Source organism: Chlorocebus sabaeus, chromosome 4 (genome assembly GCF_047675955.1).
Source record: "Chlorocebus sabaeus isolate Y175 chromosome 4, mChlSab1.0.hap1, whole genome shotgun sequence".
Taxonomy (NCBI): Eukaryota; Metazoa; Chordata; class Mammalia; order Primates; family Cercopithecidae; genus Chlorocebus; species Chlorocebus sabaeus.
The window spans coordinates 59,818,081-59,841,868 of NC_132907.1; the positions used below are offsets into that span (position 1 = coordinate 59,818,081).

General features: G+C 41.5%; 1 protein-coding gene across 3 annotated transcripts in view; it reads left to right on the top strand.

Annotated features, from left to right (window-relative positions):
* PRLR (prolactin receptor) overlaps nt 1-23,788 on the top strand; it is a 170,599-nt gene that overhangs the window by 101,749 nt on the left and 45,062 nt on the right. For 2 of the 3 annotated variants that reach the window (XM_073014807.1, XM_007961343.3), the window contains one exon: nt 7,368-7,429. The exons of the other annotated variant lie outside the window; for it this stretch is intronic. The gene's annotated coding sequence lies outside the window, so the exon portion shown is untranslated. The remainder of the gene's footprint in view (nt 1-7,367; nt 7,430-23,788) is intronic. 3 annotated transcript variants of the gene reach the window in all.

Below are 23,788 nucleotides of genomic sequence, written 5' to 3' on the forward strand. Positions count from 1 at the left end.
GTATACATTCACAGTGATCCAAAAAGGTACCTAAATGTAGCGATAGGTATTTCTGCTTCACAGGTGAAGAAGTAAGACTCAAGGAACTCAACATGCCTTGCTCAAGGTCACAAGGCTAGATTTCTACAGACTCACATTCATGCCACAGTTACTCACTGGACTGGAACAACTGCCTGTGTTTAAGTGATCCTGATTTGGTCCTCTCATGCTTGCAAAATCCAGCTCTAAACTTTACTATTGTCTGCTGGTCAATCAAGGAGACTTGGACTTTGATTCTTTTTAAATTATCAGTAGTGCTATTTATTTACCTCCAAAAGGATTCTAAGTAACCCGCTCTAGATATGGATCTGGTAATAACCAGTACTGTGGCCTTGGCAGGTTATAACAATAATAAAACTTCTAACTTTTCAGACTGTTTCACTGTTACAAAGCACTTCCATACACCTTCTCTTGTCAAAGTTATTATCCTCAGACAACACCAATTGACTGATACGCTTCTAATAAAGCTAGTAGATGAAAAACATTTTGGAAAATAAGGGCGCTGAACAAATTCAAAGGTAACCTTGTTTATCTATTGACTGGTAGGCCTAGAATTTCAATGTGTTGGTCCAACTCTGATTTCAATTCTGGCTCCCAGAGAAGTCCCCATCATGGTTATTTGTCAAGAATGAGAGGTCAGAAATGCCAAAAACAGGGGTTAGGGTGAGTATTCTGTCAAAAATTTATACAAGAAACTTCTTGTATAAAATAAATTAATTAAGGAATTTGGCCTGGATGTCAGTGCCTGCAAAAGGGACTTCAATATTCCGCAGTAGATTACCCTAAGAATATCTAAACCCTGAACTAGGGGTTATAGACTACAGATAAAATTGTAAGCCTCCTGCCTCCTACAGTCATAGCATTTCGAAGTTGAAAGTCCCTTTCCTGGTCTTGTAGCCCTGATCCAAGTTGCTAACCCCTCTAGGATTTTACATTGTCTCGGCATAAGCATGCACCATGAAGAGGAGCTCACTTCTTACCAGGGTGGCCCATTTCGTCCTTGGCCATAGTAATCTATTGACTGGTGGGCCTTAAAATTAAAAAGTTATTTTGCCTTGTAACACGACCCATTTGTTTTAGCTCTGCCCAGTCATGGGCCATCGGAATGTCCAGTGAGGAACTCCTCTACCATTTTACTGAACCCAAATCTGCCTTAATGTAATTTCCACCAGTTGGAAGATCTCTCCTCTTATGCCTTTGGATACATTTTTTTTTATGATTGTAGCAGCCCTGAATGATTTCAGAGACAAGGCACAAAGCTCCTGAGAGCTAGTACATTGTCCTTCCCAGTCTTAACTTCTCCTTGTCATCTATATCATGTATATCTCTCCCTTTTCCTCTGACATCTGCACCCAGCTCTGTTATAATTCTTTTAGAAATTAAACACAAACTCCCACATGGAAGGCAGAGAAATTCAGTGAAAAGAGCAGAGGAACTTAGTCCAAGATACTGTGACAAGGGAACTTGTCACAGTACCCCTGACAAGTTCCCATCTCTAAAGCCTCATAAATACTATGATTTCCCTGATGGGGGTGGGAGGGTAGAATGACAGACTACAAGTGAGTATTTATTATAACCATCAATGTACTATAAAGCTACTGAATACTTTAACAGTAAATTCTAAAAGACCTGAAGCATCTTAGCTCCTTGTTTTACATCAGAACACATTAAACAGAGAAGCAGCCTGACTTTTCCAAGGACCACAGGACCAGTTAGAATTAGAAACAGAACCTAGATTTTCTGATTCAAAATCCCTTGCTCCCTCCACTGTCTCTCTGTTAAACAATGAAATCAATAACATTATCCAGGCAAAGGCCCTAGAATAGCACCCAACATGTATTAGGTGCCTAATTATCATAGGCTGAATAAATACGTGAGTGAACAAATCAATATATGAATGACTAGGACTCATTTTTATTGGTAACATTATACAAGTTCCCTCCAAATGTCACTTATGTTTTTAGTCATTCTTTAATTAGCTCCTTATTAATAAGCTTGGTTCTCAAAGTGTACTTATGAAGATTAAATGAAATAAGGCATTAAAGTGCTTAGAAACAATATCTGGCAGCCAATAAATGTTAACTAATTGTTGTGTTTCTGGTTTTTAGCCATTTTTAAAAGTAAGATTATGCTGATACTGTCGGGATTCTCTAATCTGAAAATCACTTTACAATCCACTAATGAAAGGAATTCTGGAATTGCAAAAGGATTACTACTATTTGTCAATTCCTATCCTTCACCTGTAACTAGGCCACCCACACCCACCCCTTGTAGTTGGCACCCATCAAGACACAAACAAAATATTGAATTCTTTCGCTTCCTCATCTGGGCTTGTGTTTACTCCACCCATGACCTTTGGGCACTGTCTCCCATTCCCAGTCAGCATTTGCCTATTGGACCTGACAGTTGACTTGACTTTACCCCATTTATCTTGCTCCGTCTGTCTCCATCTCAATCTCAATCAAGATTTTGTAATTCCCCTTTGGTTCCTCCACTCTCAGCCACCCTGGTACCTTGGCTCCTAAACAAGGCCCATGCCTTTGACTCAAGTGGATGTGCTTGCTTCTGCTCAAGTTCAGTCTGCCCAAAAAGAGTGATTCCCAAGTGCTTTATTGACTAACCTTCCTTTTCATTCAAGAGTTCCACATGCATGTCTATAAATTGCCATATGTAATCCCTATCAATTGCCAGAAATCCTGACAATTTCTTTCTGAATCTGAGTTTATCTGACAATTTGTCAGGACTAAAGACTAACGTTGAGCTAATGTCAATTTATCTGACAATTTGTCAGGACAAAAAACTAACCTTGGGCTAATGTCAGTAAACAAGAAAGAGCTCAGGAACAGAAAACCAAACACCACACGTTCTCACTTATAAGAGGGAGCTGAATGATGAGAACACATGGACACATGGGGCAGCAGGTCGGGGGAACAACACACATTGTGGCCTATCAGGGTGTGGGGAGGGAGAGTATCAGGAAGAATAGCTAATGGATGTTGGGCTTAACACCTGGGTGATGGGTTGATCTGTGCAGCAAACCACCATGGCACACGTTTACCTGTGTAACAAACCTGCACACCCTAAGCATTTTCCGCAGGACTTAAAAGTTGAAGAAAACAAAAACAAGAAAGAACTTCAGTAAATTCATCAATTAGGATTATACCTGTGGTTTTGGTGTGGACAAGAAATATTTATTATCTTTTTAATCTCCATGTCTTGTGATGAATTACCATTTCTTTGCTAAATTCATCAATTAGGATTATACCTGTGATTCTAGTGTGGACAAGAAATATTTATTGTCTTTTTAATCTCCTCATGTCTTGTGATGAATTACCATGTATTATTTTCTCATTTGCTAATTGTTATTTTATAATTAACAAATTGTTAATTTGTTATTTTCTCATTTGTTAATTGTGTATCAACCCCCACTTTATTCCACCCAGAATGTAAGTTTCTTCAGAGCATGGACTTGACCTGTTTACATCCACAGCTCTATCATCAGCACCTAAAATACTACTTGGCAAATAGCAGGCAACCAATTGGTATTTGTTGAACACTCAGTGCATGAAAGCATAAATGAATGGCTGGGAAGCAGAATGGAATTGTGGTTGGAGCACAGCCTTCGGCATCAAAGAGATCTCAGTTCAAGTTTTGGATTTGCAACTTCTTAGCTATGAGTCTTCTCTGAATTTCAGTTTCTTCATCAATAAAATAGGGGTAATAATAGTGCCTACCTCAGAGATTTTGGGGAGCATTAAATAAGATAATGCCTGTAAGGTCCTTAGCATGATAGCTGGCATATTTTAAGAACTTAGTAAATGTTGTCTATTATTTTCAGTGAAAGTCCTCAAATGTTGAAGATTATCAGAGGTAATTGAATGATTTAATATGACTGGTAGTGATGATTGTACTAAAGACAAATTAGTGTAATTAGTCTGTCAGCAAGATTGGATTTAAAGAGTCAGGTTGAACAAAAAAATGTATTAGTCACACCCACCATATTCAAAGCACTATATTAGACTTTCAGGAGTGGGTGGGATGCAAGGATATGACACAGCCCCTTCCCTCTAGGCACAGAGAACTGAGATTTACTATGTGTGCATTGTACCATGCTGGAGATACAGAAATGCGAGGCAGTGTTACCTCCCACATCATCCAATTTACTCCCCACGCTCTGCAGAAAATTCTTCTAAAACACTCAGCCTTTGCTTTGAACCCCTATAAAGACAAGAAACCCACTGACGTATGAAACAGATGATTCTCTTTGGGAAGAGTGATCACCACTAGAATGATCTTAAAATTAGCACAAATCTACCACCCCATGATTTTTACACATTGTTCAAACTTCTGCCTTCTGGGCACCTCTAGAATAAATTCATTTTGCACTCTTCTATCAGAGTTCAGCAAAGTAATGCCTGCAGGCCAGATCCAGCCCATTTATTTATATAAATAAAGTTTTATTGGAACACAGCCAAGCTTATTCATGTACATATTGTCTGAGGCTGCTTTTGTACTACAGTAACAGAGTACTCGGAACATTTAAGACTACAAAGCTGAAAATATTTACTATTTGGCTCTTGAAGAAAAACTCTTTCAACTTCTGCTCTGTGTGACAGAACTTGAAGATAAGTAACATGCTTTTTCCTAAAGCGAGGAGGAGCAGGGAAATAAGCATAGTACTCCAAGTGGGAGCTAATGTAGAATTCACAGAACTAAGTAGTACTATCACCTCCCCTGTTCTGGATGCAACACTTCAAATGATGTGACCAGAGATCAGGTTGGCCTTTGACTGACACACAATACTCAAGTATATAAAAGATGAAATCTGTCAGTTATTTCTCCTAGGAGCTTCTATTAAATTATGTCTCCCCACCCCATAATGGTATATCCTCATATTAGGAAGTATATACAAAATTTTACATCTCTCTTGCTTGTCCAGAGCAATCAGGCACAATTTAGCACATATTCAAGGGCCATATTAGAATCAGACAGAAAAAGGATGGCATACACAGCTAGGATTTTGAAGAGAATATAAAGAGACTCTTTACATGCCCAGGGGTAGGGTTAGAAGAACAAGGGAATTTGTCACCCCACTATCTGCATGAAGAAGAATGGAGAGGGAATAATTTTGCCAGGGCCCAGTGATAGCTGGAGTCATGACTACTTAACTGGACTTGTGGTAAAAGAAACACAACCATGGCTAGCACCACTCTCTGAGGCAGGCAGAGAGGAAAGGAATCGATACCCTGACATGCCCATCTCCGTGCTCTACCCACTGTGGGTAGAATTCTACTTGAAGCTAGAGGGCACAGGAGTCAGACTCGCAGGGCACAGAGCAAGTAAAGAATAGATGTGGGAGCCAGGGCAGAGGATGACAAGGGCTAAGTGGTGAGCCAAGCATTTCATAAATGCTGAATGAATAATAGATGAATGGACCAAGTGGGCCCAGGGCCTGTCACTCAATCAGTGTTTGTTGAACTGCAGAAGCCATCCCTTTATGCCCGCCTGCCCTGAAGCCCTCACTGCTGCCGTTTGCTGTTCCAGACGTCCCACCGCACAGCCCTTGTCCTGGTTCCCCACTCCCTCGCTGACCCCTCAGGGTTTCTGTCAAGAGTGTAAAAACAGTCTGGATCTTATTTGGGAGATGATAGAACGGAACAGGATTTGCTCTGAACAGAGCAGAACAACTCTAATCAAAGACAGAACTTTAAGTGCTAAAATAATTCTTAGAATCTAAATTTTTTTAAAACAGAAAATTTGGTGTCACTGCATCCTATGGAGAAAAATGAGTGGCTTCTAAGAAGCGTGCCCCAGACATCTGTGTCACAGGCTCTGGATCCAACAGGCCCCTTATTATCAAATGCCTTGTGGCTGGCTGTCTTATGCCCAGATGGCCCTTGCCACATGGTAGCCTTTGATTGTAAAGACTTCCAGGCTCTTGATTAATCATGCCAACAGCAGCAATGTTGAGAAAATGGTGTGTGTGTTTGTGTGTGTGTGTGTGAGTGAGAGAGAGAGAGAGAGGTTGTCAATGGCATGAGGCTGCTAGTGACCAACCACAGCATCCTGCCAGTCACCTCCTCCTCTGTCCATTGAGTCAGCATGGGGAATATTCAGCACTGGCTTCCTCAAGGAATAATCCTGAAGATTCTGCATTTTGAAGACTTAGAAAAAGCATTGTTTGGTCTGTTACTCTGGTTAGATTATTTGCCTTTGCTTGGAATGGGCAAGACAAAATTGGGCATTAAATTAAGAATTGCTGTTCATATATACTGAAGCCCATTTTGAAAAGTAGCTGTAGGCTGGGCGTGGTGGCTCACACCTGTAATCCCAGCACTTTGGGAGGCCGAGGTAGGCAGATCACTTGAGGCCAGGAGTTTGAGACCAGCCCGGCCAACTTGGCAAAACCCCATCTCTACCAAAAATACAAAAAATTGGCCAGGTGTAATGACGTGTGCCTGTAGTCCCAGCTACTTTGGGCAGGGGGTGGGTGAAGTGGGAGAATCACCTGAGCCCTGGGAGGTTGAGGTTACAGTAAGCTGTGATTGTGCCACAGCACTCCAGCCTGGAGACAGAGTAACAGCCTGTCAACAACAACAACAACAACAAAAACATAGACCTATGCCGGTCTATTTTGCAGTCAAGTCCGGAAATCATTTTTTTCCTAAGATCCATACATCTAACAGCTGTCCCTTCATGCCTCCCAGACCCAAACCAGTCAGTCCCCAGAGTCTGAAAGTTCTTATACAAAACCCAGAATTCCAATTCATCTATAACTATGTCACAATTTGTTAATAAATTTCATTAAGGTCTCCAGGACCAAATTTTATGAAATCTAATCCCAACGAGGATAACTGGCAAAATTTGAGTAAGCCTATAGATTAGGTAATCATACTGTATGGATGTTAATTTTCTGATGTTAATTATTGTACTATGTTTAGGTAGGAGAATTGTCCTTGTTCTTAGGAAAACACACTGAAATATTTAGGGGGTAAACATGCATCATGACTGTGACTAAGTCACAAATAATTAGGAAGTAACTTTTATGTACAGAGAAGAAAGATAATAAATCAGATGTGGTAAAATACTAACAACTGACTATGTGGGTCAAGAGTATATGATTTTTTTAAATATTTTATAACTATTCTGTAAGATTAAAATTACTTCAAAATAAGGCTGCCAAAAAACTAATTTTAGAACATTAAAGCTGTCTCATGCCTATCACTGAGGTGCCAGTGGTCATTCATGCTACATACTGCAGAGTGAGCCAGAAATGGAATCTCCTGTTCTCTCATCTTTCAGCTAAAATGAACCATTTCCTCTTTCAGCTGAAGAACTCTCCTATTCATGGAGGCGAACACTGAGGATGCTTTCCACATGAATCCTGAAGGTAAGGGGGACTTGTTCACATGCCCCTCAGTCACACCACCCATCTGCCCCACTGTCCGTTTCATCCAGGGCAGGCGCTCAACTATCTTGGTTCACAGAATATCATCTCAAACCAGTCAATGTCTACACTGGCACATTCTGCTGTCTTCAAAGGCTGTTTCAATCTCCCCAGCCTGTCCAGCTCAGAAAACCTGATGTTCATCCTTTGCCCAGTTTTTCCTTGAAGAAAATACCAAAGCTTTTCATAGCTGATATCTCCTAGTGGTGCAATCATGAGAGAGTTTTATTTTCTCCTTGTAGTGTTCTGTAATTGAGAGATTATCGACAATGACTGTGTTACTTTTAGAATCAGAGAGAGAAATATTATGCTTGCTTTTATTTTCCTAAGCAACTCTACATAAATTTTTGCCACAGCTTTCTGGGCCCTGTAATGTCACTGCTGTGTCTCCTTCCTCCCAGCCCTCATGGCAGGACTCATATGTGACAAGCTCTGGGTCTTCCCTCATCTATCAGTGGCAAAGAAACCCTAGGCTGCCAGGACTGCCTAGCAAATAGATCATGAAGTATTATGACTCCATTTTATAGATGGAGAAACCAAGCCCCCCGACTTGCCTCTATCTATACTACAGTCAAATGGGATCTGGACCCACTGAGATGAGCTTGACATGTACAACTTTGAGGCTGTACTCTCTCATTCAGCGGAAGTTAAGGAGCCAGGAAGATAGGAAAACGATGAAGTTATTGGTTGAAGAAAATGCCAGGCAAAATTTTCCTGGGACTTCTTGGGGCCATCTAAGGGAACTTACTAGTCTTCCCACATTGAAACATGATAGCCCCTTGAGAGCCATCATGCCGCTTTGGTGTCAAGAACTGAGCCTGAACTTGCCCTCTGGACCAGGGTTTCTCAAACAACACTGTGGACGTTCTGGGTCAGATCGTTCTGGGTTGTGGGGCTCCTCTGTGCATCATATGATGCTCAGCAGCCTTCCTGGTGTCTCCCACTAAAAACCAGAAGGACGCCACCCACCCTCGCTCTAACAACCAGTGATGTCTCCAGACAGTTCCAAGGAGGACAAAACTCCCCCCGACAGAAGTAATAATAAAATAATGTTTCCAGGCTTTGCCAAATGTCCTCCGGGTGGGGACAAAGTTGTCCCTACCAAGAACCACTGCTCTAAGTTGTCTCAGCCCAGCGGGAGCTTTTGTTTTTCAGGGAAATCAACTGAAATTTACAGTGTTCAGAATAAAACTAGCAAATACTTGCAGAAGAAATGTCATCAGTCATCAAAATGCTCTGGGTACAAGAGCACCCCATAGCATAATAGCCCTGCCCAGGAGCCTCTGGTAACATTGGAAGGGGTGAATCGAGCCATTCAGACTTCTCTGAGTTGCTTTCTCCAGTCTTGGCTTCTACTCCCTGATGTCAAATGCCTCATGCTATTTACTAGAAGGAAAGGCAAATGAAAGAGAACAGGGCAATGCTGAAGACTGAGTGGACCCTTCCTTTAAGAGTTTGAAGAGGTCAGAAAGCACCCAATAGTCTGAGCTGTGTTGCAAAGCTCCGGGAAAATTTGGCGCTACTTTGTATTTGTGTGTGTATTCATTATTCTTAGACGTGTATTCATAGACAACATTATTGCACAAAAGATTTGAGACATAGTCTCTGCTTCACTTTATGTAATTTCAACTTTTTACAGCAAAAGGCTCACCATTCTAAAGAGTGACTTAACCAGAAATCTTTTTTTTTAAATTAACCAAATAGTATGGAGTAGATAAAGTGGTGGTAGCAGATTTACCTGTGGTACCAATTGGCAAACCAAGGCCCTAAAAGGAAATTCCAAAGCCCTAGGGTTTGTACACACACTTCCTACTCATCTTTGAGTGCACCTCGAGGACCTTTTATTCCTCCGATTGATCTGCCCCTGACCCCTGCACCCAGCCTCCATTATCCTCCACCCTTTCCCAACCTGGTGTTTGGATTACAAAGATGCTTCTGATTCCAGTGGATATCTGTGAAATTACAGGCAGGAACTTGGAAGCAGTTACATGGTCAAGAGAAACAGAAACACAGCTCAGTTTCAGGGTAAAAAGAACATCCAGAAAGCAATATTCATAGAAGAATTCGGAGGGGGGGAAGCTCCTTGAAAGAGGGGATTAAAAATTAAGAGTAAAATTGCAATTCCTGTCCAAGACCCGACCCAAAGTGTCACAGTTCATTTTGCAGCCTTTAATATGATGTCTGGTCTCTTTAACTTAATTGTTAACTTTCCAGTCCTGTCCCAATGGTAATCATCACTCCCTAACAATCACTCCGTCGTGCCCCATACCCACCCAGGGTGGAACAAACTGTCTCTCTGCCTGGCATGCCAGATTCTTTTGCAAGAGCCCTGGCATCCTTCAGGCTCTGCCCATTCCAACCCTCCCACCTCCAGCCCTTTCCCAGGCTCCCATCCACACAATTCTGCCCTTAACTCTGTCCAGACTGCAAGAGGTCAGGAGGAGCTTAGAAGCAACCCAGGGTGCTAGGGAGGATGTGTCCACCCATAGGGTGTGCTTTGAAGTTCTTTTAAAACTCTATACTCATAATCTTTTCCCCCACCACTTACCTGTTAGAGTTTCTCAAATTCCTATCATTTGAACCTCTGCTTTGACTAAATTGTAGCATTACTCAAAACCTACACATGTACCTAAGAGAGAAAGGCCTTAATTTATGGATAGCAATTTGTTTATGAGATTGTCTTGCTGGTGCTTCTCTAAGAAGAGAGCCTTGGGATTGGGACACAGGACAAATTAATTTTGATTGCAATGGAGAGACTGAAACGATTGGGATATTGAGCTGTAGACCTGTACTGTCTGATACACAAGCCACTAGCTACTTGTAGCAATTTAAATATGAATTAATTGAAATTAAATAATATTGAAAATTCCATGCTTCAGTCACATTGAGTACATTCCAAATGTTTGCCAGCCTCATTTGGCTTGTGGCCACCACTGGACAAAGGAAATTCATTGGACGTTTCCATCATGATAGAAAGTTCTGCTGAACAGCGTGTCTCAAGACTGAGGCTGGTACTTCCAGCAGAGAGTTCTGGAAAAAAGATGCAGCCCAACATCACCAGCTCTGTGGGCAGGGATAGAGAAGAGTAGAAGTAACCGAATTCCAAAAGGGAAGGGAGCCAAAGCTCAGGCCCAGCCCTGAGCAAACATGCATCTGCCCCACCCAAACTCTTTATGTTAACAAATGGAAAGAAAGGAGCTACTGGGGTCGGCTTCGTAGCCCATTTCCTCCATTGGATGGCCTCCGAGTTCTGTGGGCTTCTGATGAAGCCAAAGACCCCATCCTGAATCCTGAGGCAAGAGGGACTCAGAGTTTCACTCACATACAGGAGCCACTGGGCTCCTAGACAAAGGGAAATCTCCACCCTGGTGACACAAGGAGCCAGCCAGTCTCCCTGAGCCCACTTAGAGCAGTGAGCTTGCAAGTCAAAAGACATTTCAAGGAAGAGGAGCATCTTCTCCATCTGAAATTAGGCCTCCACTCAGAAAAATCTGAGGAGCCTGGAGGGTTCCAAGGAGCAATTGTAACCCCAACTGATGATGGTGGATCATTTATCAAGCCTTGCCAATGACAGTGGTTCACGCTTTGACAGCACTTTGCAGTCATGTGGCACACTTCACAACAATATCATTTATTTCGTCCTTACAACAGTTGACTGAGGAAAGCAGGGCACATGTGACCCTCTCGACACTTTACATTAAAAGATACTCATGCTCAGAAAGAGGAAAAGACATGCCAAATTTAATGTGGCTGATGAATGACAGGACCAGCTCTAGAAACCAACCTCCTATTCTGTCTCTCTCAAGTGATGGGGTTACTTGGTACCTGTCCAAGTCCCTAAGTGTGTCGACTCCAAAGTGTATGCCTGCCTATGGATCATGCTGCAAAGTCAGTTCATATCCAACTCCAAGCTGACAACTGAGCCCTTGAAAGACTTCTGCTAGGCCTCGCTGTCAAGAACATTCCTAAACCAATCACAGGCAAAAGGCAAGTGAGATCACCATGGCTAGCTTAGACTGATACCTCCTCATCTTCTGGGGCTAGATGCCTGATACCTAACAAAACTGGATTCTGTGGACAAAAATGAAGGGAGAAGTGGGTGTTGGAGAAGCAACCAGCAGTGTCTGCCAGACCCAGCTATATTCAGGGCTATGATAGACAAAGAAGAGGGGCTTTCTCCTCCTCTCCTGAAGCAGCCTCCCCAGGCAACCCCTCCTGGCCTCCTAAGTCAGGTCAAATCTGCCTGCTATTGGTTCTCATGGTACCTGCAGGGCTTCTTCTTAGCATCTGCATCATTTACACTGAAGTGTTTTATTAGCTCCTCTCTTCAGGAGACTGGAAGTACTAGGAGGGTTGTTTCAGCACAACATTGTATTCTTAGGACCCTACCCCTGCATCACAGATGCTCAGTTGATATTTGTTGAAGGGTTAACAGATGGGTGGGTGGGTAGATTGATGAATGGATGGATAGATGGATGGAAGGATGGATAAATGAATGGGTGGATAGATAGGTGAGTGGGTGGATGGATGAATGGATGGATGGATAAATGGGTGGGTGGGTTGATGGATGGATGGAAAGATGGGTGGGTAGGTTAATGGATGGATGGATGGATGGATGGATGGACAGAGGGGTGGGTGGGTGGGTGGGTGGGTGGATGGATGGATGGATGGATAATGGGTGGGTGGATAAATGGGTGGCTGGGTTGATGGATGGATGGAAAGATGGGTGGGTAGGTTGATGGATGGGTAGATGGATAGATGGGTGGGTGGGTGGATGGATGGATGGATGGAATTCCAGCCACTACATAGGTCAACTCTACATTTTCTCAAAATGCACTGTAAAGAGCTGGATCATGGTTTCCCTCCCTCTTCCCCACAAGTTGTGCTGGGAGTATGAATTGCCCCACTCCCAGACCAGCCTAGCTAAGGGCCCTGACCATTATCACTCTGGTTGGACAGGCGGCTTTTCCGAAAAGAAAGGGCTTCTGAGGGAAGCTGAATAAAATGGAAAAAAAAAAAAAAAAAGAATGAATATAAGCCAGTAAGAGAGACAAGCAATTATCTTGCTAGATAAATAGCCCAAGTGTTTTGAGTGAAGCAAGTTTGAAAGACCATATTGTCCATGAGAGGTGACTAAATCAGGTAGACACAGGCTGTATTTGTACAAGATGGACCAAAGTGATGAGGGAGAGAGGGACTTTGGGACTGGTACTAATGTCAGGAGGTGGTAAGGATGCTCAAATTCCTGGCAGTAGGCAAACAAGTGGGGTTTTCACCTTGAGCCCAGTGCTTTCCCTCCCCTAGCCCACCTGCCTTTGAACTTCCAGAGCCTCCTGCTTTCTCCTCTTTCTCTACCCTCTTTCCCTGTTTACCACTCTTTCAACTTCTGGTTCCTCTTGCTTTGCATGACAAGGACTAGTAGAAGCCCAGGGGCCAGAGTAAAACAAGCATCCAGCTTCTCAGAGGGAGCCCTATTGAATTTATTAAATGCCTTTTTAATAAGATGACCCAACCCTTCTTTGAGGCTCTGAAAAATGAGTTTTTCCATGAAATTGCCTTTTACCCACTTGTCAGAAGTTTAATGAAAAATAATGGCTAACCTTAGGTATTTCAAATAACCCTAAGACAAACACAGTGATGGACTTCAGAGAAGTAGGGGAAAACCAGTGAGCAGGCCATGAGCATCGAAAGTTTTTTAAATCATTTCAACACAGGCTGAGAAGCAGGGCACAGGCTCAGTCATTCACCCTGATTAGCACAGGGAGGTCGTCTGTCAGCAACTGCTGAAAATTTTTCCACAAGCATACAAGTAATTTCTATCTTCTAACCTAGGGGAGAGCTTTTCCATGTATTTGCACCACTAAATGCCAGGTTTTCATTAGGGAGTTGTTTTTGTGGTGTTAAAAATTTTTATTGGGATTTTCCTCCTCAATTACGATAGTAATAGCTTTTTATTTTATTACAAAAGTAATCACATTTTATTTTAGAATCATCCTCCCAGAAACAACTACTTCCAATATATATTTCCAGTCTTTCTTCTGTGCACATATAGAGATATGTATATTAGATTGGGATCAAACACATCCACTTTCTGTATTCAGTTTCTTTTTTACTTTTTCCATATTTCTATATCATTGGTTCATCACATTACTTTAAAGATTAAATAATATTTCATGATATGTCAATAACATGATCTAGGTAAACAATCCCTTATGATTTGATATTTAGACCTTTTCCTCATGATTCTGTTTTTATAAATACCAAAATGAAAACAGAATATTGGATTCTAGAAGTAGGAGGGTGATACTCTCTTTGTACAGAAATTTTTTTTTTCTGTTCATTTGGGATAAATTTCTAGAAGCCTATTTTGTAATTCAAAGTGTATCTACATTCTTAAGGCTTTTAAAATATATTACCCTAAAAGGATACACCAATTTATATTCAAAAGATAAAACGTCTGTCCCATCTAGCAGCCAGAAGTGTTTACAAACTCAATGTTACCATCCTGAAATCTCACGGGATTGGAAAGATAATTAAATAAAATATTTTATTGAAAATACTTTGAAAACTAAAACTGTATTCAAATATATGTTGCAATTATTATCAATTTTTAAACCATCCAAGATGGAAAAGGCATTACCTCCCTCAATCACATAGTCCAGTGATTAACAGCTCTTTAGAGCATAACATTCTTACCAACTGCCCTCTAAATACAACCATACCACATATATTTTATTTATTCAGAACCATTTATTGAATACCTTCTATGTTTCCAGTTTTGCATTAAGCGTGGGAGATATGAAACACACACACACAGAGCAATGAGCTTCTAGCCTGGGATGGGGTGGGGGTGCAGAGAAAGATAGGTCAAGTTTCGTTATCAGTGCTATGGTAAGGCCAGGTTCTGAGTGTTTTGTAGACAGGGCATGACCCAGCTTTGGAAAACCCATGGATGTCCATGCCTGAAGGAGGGTAATCTGACACTGAGCGTGAGAGCAGCCGGCTTTCTGTTGGGGGACAATGTGGCAATTCCTATTGTCTCTGAAGCAGTGTGGAGAAATCACATTTTCCTGGCAGCTATATTCCTGCATAGAAGGACAGCCACTTTTGTGGGAAAAAGACTTTAATAAGCCACATGGTGGTAAGGCTAACATACCCCATGGGGTTGACTTTGAGGAACACTAGATGGTTACCATGTCTCTAGAAATCAGTCTGCCATTTGGTGAGTGAGATACACAAGCTGATGCTGATTATAGGATTGCTTGGGACTATAGAGAGAATTTTATTTTGTTTTTATATTATTTGAGAGGGGATTTTAGAGAGGTGTGAGGAAAGATAAAGGGGAAAGATATGGAAACTGGTAGGGGAGGAACTTTGAGGGCAAAGACAGAGATGCCTAATAAGGAATTTTGACAAGTGTCTCCTATGAAATGTGCTATAGAGCCCCTCACCCCTGTCTACTTACAATATGCTTGCTCTTTTTTTTATTATTATTATACTTTAAGTTCTAAGGTACATGGGCACAAAGTGCAGGTTTGTTACATATGTATACATGTGCCATGTTGGTGTGCTGCACCCATTAACTCGTCATTTACATTAGGTATATCTCCTAACGTTATTCCGTCCCCCTCCCCCATCCCACAACAGGCCCTGGTGTGTGATGTTCCCCTTCCTGCGTCCAAGTGTTTTCATTGTTCAATTCCCACCTATGAGTGAGAACATGCGGTGTTTGGTTTTCTGTCCTTGTGATAGTTGACTCAGAATGATGGTTTCCAGCTTCATCCATGTCCCTACAAAGGACATGAACTCATCCTTTTTTAGGGCTGCATAGTATTCCATGGTGTATATGTGCCACATTTTCTTAATCCAGTCTATCATTGATGGACATTTGGGTTGGTTCCAAGTCTGCTATTGTGAATAGTGCCGCAATAAACATATGTGTGCATGTGTCTTTATAGCAGCATTATTTATAATCCTTTGGGTATATCCCCAGTATGGGATGGCTGGGTCAAATGGTATTTCTAGTTCTAGATCCTTGATGAATCACCACACTGTCTTCCACAATGGGTGAACTAGTTTATAGTCCCACCAAAAGAGTAAAAGTGTTCCTATTTCTCCACATCCTCTCCAGCACCTGTTGTTTCTTGACTTTTTAATGATTGCCATTCTAACTGGTGTGAGATGGTATCTCATTGTGGTTTTGATTTGCATTTCTCTGATGACCAGTGTTGATATGAGCATTTTTTCATGTGTCTGTTGGCTGCATAAATGTCTTCTTTTGAGAAGTGTCTGTTCATATCCTTCACCCACTTTTTGATGGGGTTGTTTGTTTTTTTCTTGTAAATTTGTTTAAGTTCTTTGTAGATTCTGGATATTAGCCCTTTGTCAGATGGGTAGATTGTAAAAATTTTCTCTCATTCTGTAGGTTGCCTGTTCACTCTGATGGTAGTTTCTTTTGCTGTGCAGAAGATCTCTAGTTTAATTAGATCCCATTTATCAATTTTGGCTTTTCTTGCCATTGCTTTTGATGTTTTAGTCATGAAGTCCTTGCCCATGCCTATGTCCTGAATGGTATTGCCTAGGTTTTCTTCTAGGGTTTTTATGGGTTTAGGTCTAACATTTAAGTCTTTAATCCATCTTGAGTTAATTTTTGTATAAGGTGTAAGGGACGGATCCAGTTTCAGCTTTCTGCATATGGCTAGTCAGTTTTCCCAGCACCATTTATTAAATAGGGCCTCCTTTCCCCATTTCTTGTTTTTGTTAGATTTGTCAAAAATCAGATGTTTGTAGATGCGTGGTATTATTTCTAAGGGCTCTGTTCTGTTCCATTGGTGTATACCTCTGTTTTGGTACCAGAACCATGCTGTTTTAGTTACTGTAGCCTTATAGTATAGTTTGAAGTCAGGTAGCATGATGCCTCCAGCTTTGTTCTTTTGGCTTAGGATTGTCTTGGCAATGCAGGCTCTTTTTTGGTTCCATATGAACTTTAAAGTAGTTTTTTTCCAATTCTGTGAAGAAAGTCATTGGTAGCTTGATGGGGATGGCAATGAATCTGTAAATTACCTTGGACAGTATGGCCATTTTCGCGATATTGATTCTTCCTATCCATGAGCATTGAATGTTATTCCATTTGTTTGTGTCCTCTTTTATTTCGTTAAGCAGTGGTTTGTAGTTCTCCTTGAAGAGGTCCTTCACATCTCTTGTAAGTTGGATTCCTAGATATTTTATTCTCTTTGAAATAATTGTGAATGGGAGTTCACTCATGATTTGGCTCTCTGTTTGTCTGTTATTGGTGTATAGGAATGCTTGTGATTTTTGCACATTGATTTTTTATCCTGAGACTTTGCTGAAGTTGCTTATCAGCTTAAGGAGATTATGGGCTGAGACAATGAAGTTTTCTAAATATACAATCATGTCATCTACAAACAGGGACGACTTGACTTTCTCTTTTCCTAATTGAATACCCTTTATTTCTTTCTCCTCCCTGATTGCCCTGGCCAGAACGTCCAACACTATGTTGAGTAGGAGCACTGAGAGAGGGCATCCCTGTCTTGTGCCAGTTTTCAAAGGGAATGCTTCCAGCTTTTGCCCATTCAGTATGATATTGGCTGTGGGTTTGTCATAAATAGCTCTTATTATTTTGAGATATGTAACATCAATACCTAGTTTATTGAGAGTTTTTAGCATGAAGGGGTGTTGAATTTTGTCAAAGGCCCTTTCTGCAGCTATTGAGATAATCATGTGGGTTTTATCCTTGGTTCTGTTTGTATGATGGATTATGTTTATTTGCATATGTTGAACCAGCCTTGCATCCCAGGGATGAAGCCCACTTGATCCTGGTGGATAAACTTATTGATGTCCTCCTTGATTTGATTTGCCAGTATTTTATTGAGGAGTTTTGCATCAGTGTTCATCAGGGATATTGGTCTAAAATTATCTTGTTTTGTTGTGTCTCTGCCGCCAGGCTTTGGTATCAGGATGATGCTGGCCTCATAAAATGAGTTGGGGAGTATTTCATCTTTTTCTGTTGATTGGAGTAGTTTCAGAAGGAATGGTACCAGCTCCTCTTTGTACCTCTGGTAGAATTCGGCTGTGAATCCATCTGGTCCTGGACTTTTTTTGGTTGGTAGGCTATTAATTATTGCCTCAATTTCAGAGCCTGCTATTGGTCTATTCAGGGATTCAACTTCTTCCTGGCTGAGACTTGGGAGAGTGTATGTGTCCAGGAAATTATCCATTTCTTCTAGATTTTCTAGTTGATTTGCATAGAGGTGTTTATAGTATTCTCTGACGGTATTTTGTATTTCTGTGGGATTGGTGGTGATATCATCTTTATCACTTTTCATTGGATCTGTTTGATTTTTCTTCTTTTCTTCTTTATTAGTCTTGCTAGCAGTCTATCAATTTTGTTGATCATTTCAGAAAATCAGCTTCTGGATTCATTGATTTTTTGAAAGGTTTTTTGTGTCTCTATCTCCTTCCGTTCTGCTCTGATCTTAGTTATTTCTTGCCTTCTGCTAGATTTGAATGTGTTTGCTCTTGCTTCTCTAGTTCTTTTAATTGTGATGTTAGGGTGTCGACTTTAGATCTTTCCTGCTTTCTCTTGTGGGCATTTAGTGCTATAAATTTCCCTCTACACACTGCTTTAAATGTGTCCCAGAGATTCTGGTACGTTGTGTCTATTCTCATTGGTTTCAAAGAATATCTTTATTTCTGCCTTCATTTCGTTATGTACCCAGTAGTCATTCAGGAGCAGGTTGTTCAGTTTCCATGCAGTTGAGTGGTTTTGAGTGAGTATCTTAATCCTGAGTTCTAATTTGATTGCACTGTGGTCTGAGAGACAGTTTGTTATAATTTCTGTTCTTGTACATTTGCTGAGGAGTGCTTTACTTCCAACTATGTGGTCAATTACGGAATAAGTGCAACATGCTGCTGAGAAGAATGTATATTCTGTTGATTTGGGGTGGAGAGTTCTGTAGGTGTCTATTAGGTCCGCTTGGTGCAGAGCTGAGTTCAAGTCCTGGATATCCTTGTTAACTTTCTGTCTTGTTGATCTATCTAATGTTGACAACAGGGTGTTAAAGTCTCCCCTTATTATTATGTGGGAATCTAAGTCTCTTTGTAGGTCTCTAAGGACTTGCTTTATGAATCTGGGTGCTCCTGTACCGGGTGCATATATATTTAAGATAGTTAGCTCTTCTTGTTGAATTGATCCCTTTACCATTATGTAATGGACTTCTTTGTCTCTTTTGATCTTTATTGGTTTAAAGTCTGTTTTATTAGAGACTAGGATTGCAACCTCTGCTTTTTAATTTTTGTTTGTTTGCTTGGTAGATCTTGCTCCAACCCTTTATTTTGAGCCTATGTGTGTCTCTGCATGTGAAACAGGTCTCCTGAATACAGCACACTGATGGATCTTGACTCTCTATCCAATTTGCCAGTCTGTGTCTTTTAATTGGAGCATTTAGCCCATTTACATTTAAGGTTAATATTGTTATGTGTGAATTTGATCCTGTCATTATGATGTTAGCTGATTATTTCGCTCGTTAGTTGATGCAGTTCCTTCCTAGCATCAACGGTCTTTACAATTTGGCATGTTTTTGCAGTGGCTGGTACCAGTTGTTCCTTTCCATGTTTAGTGTTTCCTTCAGGAGTTCTTGTAAGGCAGGCCTGGTGGTGACAAAATCTCAAAGCATTTGCCTGTCTGTAAAGGATTTTATTTCTTCTTCACTTGTGAAGCTTAGTTTGGCTGGATATGAAATTCTGGGTTGAAAATTCTTTTCTCTAAGAATGTGGAATATTGGCCCCCACTCTCTTCTGGCTTGTAGAATTTCTGCCGAGAGATCTGCTGTTAGTCTGATGGGCTTCCCTTTGTGGGTAACCCGACCTTTCTCTCTGCCTGCCCTTAACATTTACCTACAGGTTTGATAGGAAATTCCTTCAGTCATCACTCAGAACCTAGTTATTCTTGTTTGAAATCACCTTAATTTTCTAAAACTTAGTTATTGGGCTTTTAATTCACATCAGATCAGAAGCAACAATAGAGTGGAAGGGGCTAGAAGAAACTATCTTGAGATCCACTGTTAATCTGATGGGCTTCCCCTTGTGGGTAACCCAACCTTTCTCTCTGCTGCCCTTAATATTTTTTCCTTCATTTCAACTTTGGTGAATCTGACAATTATGTGTCTTAGAGTTGCTCTTCTCGAGGAGTTCCTTTGTGGCATTCTCTGCATTTCCTGAATTTGAATGTTGGCCTGCCTTGCTAGGTTGGGGAAGTTCTCCTGGATAATATCCTGCAGAGTGTTTTCCAACTTGGTTCCATTCTCCCCATCACTTTCAGGTACACCAATCAGATGCAGATTTGGTCTTTTCACATAGTCCCATATTTCTTGGAGGCTTTGTTTGTTTCTTTTTACTCTTTTTTCTCTAAATTTCTCTTCTTGCTTCATTTAGTTCATTTGATCTTCAATCACTGATACTCTTTCTTCCACTTGATTGAATTGGCTACTGAATCTTGTGCATGCATCATTTTCTTGTGCTGGCATCATGTTCTTGTGACATAGTTTCAGCTTCATCAGGTCATTTAAGGTCTTCTCTATGCTATTTATTCTAGTCAGCCATTCATCTAATCTTTTTCCAAGGTTTTCAGTTTCTTTGCAATGGGTTTGCACATTCTCCTTTAGCTCGGAGAAGTTTGTTATTACCGATCATCTGAAGCCTACTTCTCTCAACTCGTCAAAGTCATTCTCCATCCAGCTTTGTTCCATTGCTGGCGAGGAGCTGTATTCCTTTGGAGGAGAAGAGGCTGTCTGATTTTTAGAATTTTCAGCTTTTCTGCTCTGGTTTCTCCCCATCTTTGTGGTTTTATCTACCTTTCATCTTTGATGATGGTGACATACAGATGGGGTTTTGGTGTAGATGTCCTTTCTGTCTGTTAGTTTTCCTTCTAACAGTCAGGACCCTCAGCTGAAGGTCTGTTGGTGTTTGCTGGAGGACCACTCTAGACCCTGTTTGCCTGGGTATCACCAGCGGAGACTGCAGAACAGTAAATATTGCAGAACAGCAAATTTTGCTGCCTGATTCTTCCTCTGGAAGCTTCGTCTCAGAGGGGCACCCAGCTGGATGAGGTATCAGTTGACCCCTGCTGGGAGATGTCTCCCAGTTAGGCTACTCGGAGGTCAGGGACCCACTTGAGGAGGCTGTCTGTCTGTTCTCAGATCTCAAACTCCATGCTGGGAGTACCACTACTCTCTTCAAAGTTGTCAGAAGGGACATTTAGTTCTGCAAAAGTTTTTGCTGCCTTTTGTTCAGCTACGCCCTGCCCCCATCGGTGGAGTTTACAGAGGCAGGCAGGCCTCCTTGAGCTGTGGTGGGCACCACCTAGTTCAAGCTTCCCAGCCACTTTCTTTACCTACTCAAGCCTCAGCAATGGTGGAACACCCCTCCCCCAGCCTCCCTGCTGCCTTGCAGTTTGATCTCAGGCTGCTGTGCTAGCAGTGGGCGAGGCTCCATAGGCGTAGGACCCTCCAAACCAGGTGCGGGATATAATCTCCTGGTGTGCCATTTGTTAAGACCATTGGGAAAGCGCAGTATTAGAGTGGGAGTGTCCCTGTTTTCCAGGTACCGTCTGTCACAGCTTCCCTTGTCTAGGAAAGGGAATTCCCCAACCCCTTGCGCTTCCTGAGTGAGGCGATGCCCTGCCCTGCTTCAGCTCACACTCCATGGGCTGCACCCACTGTCCAGCAAGCCCCAGTGAGATGAACCTGGTACCTCTATTGGAAATGCAGAAGTCACCCATCTTCTACATTGCTCACGCTGGGAGCTATAGGCTGGAGCTGTTCCTATTTGGCCATCTTGGAATCCCTATCCTTGCTCTTATCGATACCTCAAGTGACATCCGGTTCAGTGTGCCCTGTACATGGGTGGAGGGTGAGAGTGAAGGTTGCCATTTAGAGGCAGTCCTGCCTGGTTATTCATCCTTCATTCTGTAAGGAGCTAAGTGCTGCTGTGTTCTCAGAACATTTGTGCTAAACAGGAAACCCCTCTTTTGAACTGTACAGGATATGAAAGTGAACACAATCTACTGCTCTTCCCATACTGACCCGCAAGCCTCACTTTTGCTGTTCACCTGGGCACATGCACTTATAGAGCTTTTAAAAAAAAGGGAAAGATTATAATAGGATTTTTTTAGGCAATCAAGGACATTCAAAAATACATTCAGGTGTTTATCAGCCTCTCTGCTTAGGCACACCCATGAAAGCATCCCAAGCCATTTATATTTTGACTTGCAAATAAACTGGCAATTGCTATAATTGAGAGTATAAGCAAAGCATCAAACTTCTCTTCCAAATTCTATTGTTCTTATGGTAATAATAATTTCTATGTCCCAAAGTGAGTGTAGAGGCATGGATATGTGGCAATAGGATGTTTTCCAGGCCAATGATGAAAAACCATCTTGGGTAAACTACTAAGAAGAGTGTTTGCATAGATAAAGAGAAATTCACTAACATTTTGAGTTTTGACTTCCCACTCTCTTTTTTAAAAAATTAATGGTTTCAGAGAGGAATGTTTGGAAGACACACCATTGATTATATGCTGTACAAAGTGGTGCTCTTTTTATTGTAAAGCAGTGAGTCAGTGAAGATTTACTGGGATCTACCAAGCCAATGCCCTAGTGGCCAAATGTGCAGACAATTGCAGAAGCCCACTCTACTTCCGTTGGCCCAGGAAGCCCAGCAACCAATGGGGAGTTAGCTGTACCCTGTGCTGATATGCACTAGTGGCATGGAGGACTTATTAAGAAATAGAGAGAGCTTTTTATAATTGACAATAGCACTTGCCTTTTAAGATGTTAAGCATAGTATATCATATTTTTCTAAGTTCAGTAGTCTTACTTTGGGACACAGAAATGTGTCACTATTTAAAACTCACCTATCCAGCAACCTTAACTACATGGAATATATATGAGATCTAGGAAGCAAGGTAAATAGGTTTTTGAACAAAATAGATATAACAAAATCTATTTACCTACAGGTTTGATAGGAAATTCCTTCAGTCATCACTCAGAACCTAGTTATTCTTATTTGAAATCACCTTAATTTTCTAAAACTTAGTTATTGGGCTTTTAATTCACATCAGATCAGAAGCAACAATAGAGTGAAAGGGGCTAGAAGAAACTATCTTGAGTCATCTAGAAGGGAGTCAACTAACAAAAGTGAGAACTATTAGCTGTTAAATTGAATGTAAAGAAAAAGACATTAAAAAAGAAAAAACTGGGCGTGGCAGCTCACACCTGTAATCCCAGCACTTTGGGAGGCCGAGACAGGTGGATCACCTGAGGTCAGGAGTTCGAGACCAGCTTGACCAATATGGTGAAACTCCATCTCTACTATAAACACAAAAATTAGCTGAGCATGATGGTACGTGCCTGTAGTCCCAGCTACTCAGGAGACTAAGACAGGAGGGTGGGCCACTGCACTCCGACCTGGGCAACAGAGCAAGACTCTGTCAAAAAGAAAGAAGGAAAGAGAGAAAGAAAGAGAAAGAAAGAAAGAAAGAAAGAAAGAAAGAAAGAAAGAAAGAAAGAAAGAAAGAAAGAAAGAAAGAAAGAGAAAGAAAGAGGAAAGAAGGGGAGGGAAGAGAAGGGAAGAAGGAAGGAAGGAAGGAAGGAAGGAAGGAAGGAAGGAAGGAAGGAAGGAAGGAAGGAAGGAAGGAAGGAAGGGTAAAAGACATTAAAAAGGAAAGGAGAGAGGAGAGATGGGCAAAAGGATGAAGGGAGGGAAGGAGGCTCTAAAAAGAAGACTCAGAAACTGAAAATGTTCAAGTCCTAGGCATTTGATTTTGGCAACAAGCCCTTGATCTGTAGGAGCAGCTGAGCATATCCTATATCCACCATATCACACCGCAATTTTTATATTCATAAATGAACCCAGTACTCCATAAAAAGTTTCAATTAAGAAGTCAGAGAAGTGCCTCATTTTTCAGAAGTGTACACCTAATTGATTAAAATATAAAAGTTTGGCTGGGCATGATGGCTCACGCCTGTAATCACAGCACTTTGGGAGGCCGAGGTGGGCGAATCACAAGGTCAAGAGATGGAGAACATCCTGGCCAACATGGTGAAACCCTGTCTCTACTAAAAAAACAAAAAATTTAGCTGGGCATCGTGGCACGCACCTATAATCTCAGCTACTCTGGAGACTGAGGCAGGAGAATTGTTTGAACCCGGGAGGTGAAGGTTGCAGTAAGCTGGGATTGCACCACTGTACTCCAGCCTGGATGACAGAGCAAGACTCCATCTCA